This window comes from Labeo rohita, chromosome 23 (assembly GCF_022985175.1).
Source record: "Labeo rohita strain BAU-BD-2019 chromosome 23, IGBB_LRoh.1.0, whole genome shotgun sequence".
In the NCBI taxonomy this organism is placed as follows: Eukaryota; Metazoa; Chordata; class Actinopteri; order Cypriniformes; family Cyprinidae; genus Labeo; species Labeo rohita.
The window spans coordinates 31636081-31642080 of NC_066891.1; positions in this window are offsets into that span (position 1 = coordinate 31636081).

Consider the following 6000-nt stretch of genomic DNA (forward strand, 5'->3'; position numbering starts at 1 on the left):
ATACCAGGGCTATAACTTACTCTGCTACACCAGCTTCCCTAATATCTAAAGGTAATGCATTCCATAGTTTTGGAATATCATTTACAAATGCTGCATCACCATTTTATTTTATTTATTTATTTATTTATTTTTTGCTTCTTGAAAAATATCAGGAAAAAAAAAACAGAAAATAAGAATGAATGGGGCTACATGTCACAATGTAAGCTTCTGTATGTAAAGAACATGTACAGTATTTTATTTGTGGAGACAGATAACAGCACAATAACACAACACAAACATCTCCTTTCATTTCCAGTCAGATCCTTCATAGATAAATAGAAACAAATACACAAGCAATAATAAGGCATGCAATTATAGAAAAATACTTGGTTCTGTCATTATAATCATGGTATTTTATCTTATTTAATGTGATTACTTTTGAACAACTGGGCCCAAGGGCCCTGCATAGACTTGCGCCCTTTAGTTCCTTCAGTGCAAGTCTAATATAAAGTTTGATTTGATGGCCTACAGCAGGAGCTGAACACCATTTATCATGCACAATTCTAGACTATGGTATCTGCATCAGTATCTTCAGGGTAGCCAGCCCTGCTCCTGGTGGGATACCTTCCTGCAGACTTCAACTCTAATCCTATACCTACATACTTGTCTGTAATTTCCAAATAATCACGAACACGATTGGTTCAGGTGTGTGTGTGCACATAAACCCTGTTTGGGACACACTGGGCTTTTTCCAATACCTATGTTTGCAGTGTTTGCATTTGACCACTGTTAGACCACTACTAACATGACATATTTCCAGTGCTAGGTTAAAGTGCTCAAGTGGATGTGAAGACCACATGTGTGTGCTTCTAATTAAGTAATTAAAAAACAGCTGCAACGTAAATAAGATATATAACAAAATAAGCATAGGCCTACTTTCTCTGCACCAGTACACTTTGTTTTACTACCAATACTTTTTACCACCAAAATATATGTTATAGCTAATTAATTACTTGCACTGAAATTTTTTTCTCCTTGAGATCTTGCAATGTCAATATTTTTCATCTGGGACAGCTTTGGATACCTACTTACGTAGCCCTAAAATGGTTAAAACCACAAGTGTGTGTATTGAGACAGGCCCACTTCATTTCATATCAACCTTATGTAACTCTTCTTGCAAACTTATAATTCAGCTACATTATTTAGATCTGGCAGAATCATACCAAATGCCCCAAATCATCTCTGCTTGGAAATAAGAGGAATAGCAGTTACACATTTTTTTTCACCTTCTGCTTTTCTGTTTTGTTTTGTTTTTTCTCGGGGTGCCCATGCTGAAGTTACTAGAGACTACACCAGTTCCAGCTTTGAGTCTGCCTTCACATGCATTGACTGCCTTCTTCAAACTGATGACGGTCACTTTATAAACCACTGCCTGCACATATGGTTTCTTGCAGACTGCAGGTTGTAATGATTGCCTAAGTAATGCACCGGAAGACTTCTATTACATATAAAGCCAAATATTATTGTAATAAAGACTTTTCTTTGTTGCCATCTGAAGTGATTTGAGTAATTGTATTGTAATTGATCTCAAATGCATTTGAGAGTGCATTTACACCTACATTCTGATCAGTGAAAAGATCATTTAGACTTTACTGCTTCTGCCATCTAGTGGCTAAATAACACCTCCATAGACACAACATTTTCCTCTTTCTTCACAGCATAAACATTGCAACACGATCTTAAAAAATTAAAAAATTCTCACACTGAAGAATGTTTCCTGAGGAGTGTGTACATAGTATTAAGAGCAGGGGTGCCCAAACCCGGTCCTGGAGGGCCGGTGTCCAGCAGAGAATTTCCTGAGGGCAGACACCTGCCGGGAAGTTTCTAGTATCCCTAGTAAGAGCTTGATTAGCTGGTTCAGGAGTGCCTAATTAGGGTTGGAGCCACTGGAACTCCGCAGGACACCGACCTTCCAGGATCGAGTTTGGACACCCCTGATTTAGACTAATCTCAGGAAACAACTAAAAGAACAATATCCAGCTTTTTTAAATCATGAACTTACTCAGCACCCTTTACGCTAAACACCTAACTCGAAACCGTGTCACAGATGTCACATTGTCTTTGACATGGAAACAGTTCAAACGGTGTAGCCCATGTGGTAGCATGTGGTGTTGCCTAGAAATTATGCAGGAACATTGTAACAGTTGAACAGGTTTCTTTTCCTGAATTGCAAACTGGATACATTGTTTCAACACTAAATTGCTGAACTGCTCCATTAGCTTGTGGGCAATACTGTATATGGGACATTCTACAGAATTGGTGCAAACTGCTGTCCCCAAAAAATAACCACTGTATCTGAATAACCCCTACATTTCAACTTATGAAAATTATATTAAAATATATATATACATTTTTGTATATACATATATATATATATATATTTGATTTTGTAAAAAAGTAAAGTTAAAAAATAACTGAAAAAATAAAATGTGTCCCACATTTTAACTACACCCCTACATTTATCATCAGGAAATATTTATGCGTCAGTCTCTCTCATAGCTACATGATGAGTAGACAGGCCCCATCAATTTTGAGGTAAATGTGTTCAAAAGTCTGAAATCTGTGTGTAGCTTTAAGGAACGTCACTACCAAGTTTTTTTGTATTTTAGTGTGTTTTAGTAGTGTTTTAGTATGTGGTTCACTACTAAAACATTACTGCCACTACCGAAAATGTGCAATCATGACCAAAACATGGGATGTTTTGTCAAAAATAAAGTTTATTCAATTATGAACTAAGATGTTATGATAGTGTTTGGTTCAATGTATATTCAAACTAATGAATTTTTTTTTTTTTTTTTTTTTTTTTTTTTTGATGAATCCTTAACTTTTTGATAAATCCTTAAACGAATCCTTAACTTTGAAATCAGTATGATCAACTTTTTGGCTTTTACAAAGAAAAAATGGATTCAAAATAGAACAATGTCATGAATCACTCTTAAAATATTGTTTAAATTGTAGTTGTTATTGATTTATCTCTGAAAACATTTTTATAAAATAGAAAAAAATAGATATATTTACAAGGAAGCAAAATCTTAATAGGTCAAAATAACCCTTCTTATTAAATTATATGCTACTGTGTTTTGGTAGTGACAAATATTCCAAAACTTTCTGAAAATACAACATGAAAATTAACTGCACAATTGCTAGAAATGTGTACCTTGGATATTATACAATTTGCATACATACAAAATTTGTGGGAAAATACATTTATTTCAGGATGTTTCTGAATCAATTTTGTAAAATGGCTTATATACTAGAGTGTACTGGATGTCAGCGAAAGTCATCAAAAGGTCATTTTGAACAGTGTGGATTATTTTATCTCCTGAAGACTGTTTTATACAATCCACTGGTGCCCTTCATGAGCTAAATAAGCAAGTCTTTGTGCAATGACAATGGTTCCACTAGACCAGGCCTGGACACTTCCAGTTCTGGAGGCCCACTCTTTAACTCCATCTTTAAACAAACACACCTGCCTGCAGTTTTAAAGCAACCCTGAAGGCTGTGGTTAGATTTATCAGCTGTGTTTGATTAGGGATGAAGCTAAACTCTCAGGACAGTGGCCCTCCAGGACTGGAAGTGCCCACCCCTGCACTAGACGGTGGTCAACCTGCAGTCCTACAATGAATAGTTCACCTCATCTCAGGTAATGGTAGTCGGGAGAGGGAGTCTGCAGTTGTCCAAATTCGTTTGCCAGTTTTTCCTGTGCCTTTGGATGTTAGAAGGCCCTGTCCTTCTCCACAGTCTAATACTTTCTTTCACCTGGAGGAAGACTTGACGGGACGAATGGTTCTGTGTGCTCAGTACTGCTTTTGATACTATTGACCACAACATTAGTGGAATTGCATGATTTAAATTGTATTTATCGGACCATTATCATTTTATAGTAGTGAATGAAGTCATATCAATCGCATTACTAGGCTGCAAGGCTAAGCACTAGGATTGTTGCTGTTAACCTTGTTTTGTTTAGAAACATGGAGTCACTTTTACACTGACGATACTCAGTTTTACATTTTCCTTGGGGTACCTGATTAACCTGCCAATTTACAAAGCTAATGGAATACAGTTGATATTAAAACTAAATGACTTGCAGTGTTGAGGAAAGTTACTTTTAAAAGTAATGCATTATAATATTGCGACACTCCCTAAAAAAAAAGCAACTAATTACGTTACTTAGCTACTTTTTATGGAAAGTAATGTGTTACTTTACTTTTGCGTTACTTTTTAAATCTGGGCAGGGCTTGCTTGTTTGTTTTTAATATAAAAAAATTATATTTTTGGCAAATGAAAAAGCCTTTTCACACCAAAAGCCTCAGGCTTTGACAAAAGTAAATTCACGTCTGTGCAGTAGACCGCAGAAGAAAGTAACTGGCTATACTTATTTGAAAAAAGTAACTAGGATATTTTCTTGTCAATTAAAAAGTAATGTGTTACTTCACTAGTTACTTGGAAAAAGTAATATTACGTAACTCGCGTTACTTGTAATGCTTTTCCCCCAACACTTGACTTGCGGCTTACTACTGCTAAAATGTAAAACAAAAAATGTCCAACATGTGTATTAATTTGCATGCAACAAATAACTTTATCTTCTATTATATATATATATATATATATTTTTAGCTTTGAATACAGCAAGCTCTGGTTTGATGCACATTTCTGTAAAGATGAATGTCAGATGTTAGCTATGTTCTGTTTTCTCCCAGGAATTGCATATTGCTTTAGCTGCTGGACATGCTGGCTTATTAGCCTGGTGGCAGTTGGCTCTCTGCAAAGGTAACATGAACACTGCTGTCTCAAGGTTGCCCAAGGCCTTTGTCTTTTTTCCTGCAGTGGGCATTCAAGTGTGTTGACTCTGTATGGCATAAACGTGTGATGTATCTGAAATAATCTCTGACTCCTTTTATGCAACACTTTCAAGACCTCATACTTAGAGGTGAAGTCCAGTTCCAGCAAAAGTGTGAACTGGCCACTCACTTCCAGCAGCTGCTCTCGCAGCCCTTGCTCTGCTGTGTCTCTTAACTCACATGTAGTTGACGGTGCCTGTACAGAATCTAGGTACTGTTGTAGTTTTATAACCCTTCTCTTTACTTGCTCCTGTCTCTGCAAAGTACTTCTGGCATCTAGTGGCTAAATACTTCTGCAGACACAAGCACTTTTTAAGCATTACTGGGGAAAAAAAAAAATATATACATTATATTTTTAACTAGTGGTAATTTCTTAAGCACTTAAAATGCCCTGCAAGTTTGTCTCACTCTTGTCACACAAGACTGCATATGCAATCACTCATACCCTCTAATCCCTGCAATAATGGCATAGAAAATGTCTAAGCATGGCTCAAGTATTTATTTATTTACTTTTTTCTGGTGGAAGTTTAGATTTCTACTTACCCTGCATTTTCACTTTTAAAAAAATATCAAATAAAATAAAATTACAAATTTCAATGTATAATTTAATATTTGGAAAAAAAAAAATTATATTTTATGAATAACTTGTTTAAAAAAAAAATTACCATCAATTGGTTGTAAAATATCTTTTAGAAAGAAAACCTGCAATAACGACCAGAAATGACAGTTGAAATTGCATTTCTAATCACTGGATGGCAGGGCAGCTGAAACAAGATGAATTTGCTATGAAATTAGATTTTTTTTTGCTCTTAATTTAAATAGACTGTTTGACTGTCACAACACTGGTTTGGTAGTAAAGCACTTTCAACCTGATGAGATGAAAAAGTCTATTTTTGCTTCTGTCCTGCTTAAATGTGTATTACATTTTGTGCATGTTAACTACTAAACGGGCAAATTGTGTCTGTCTTATATAATTTAAAAATCTGATTTTTTTTTGTTTGTTTTGTTTTTTTAAATACACTTAAGTACACACACACACACGTATACAACCCATTTGGAATGGAACTCAACTATTTCCTATTTTTCTAATAAAAAATTTAATTGAATGAATGCAGGCAGA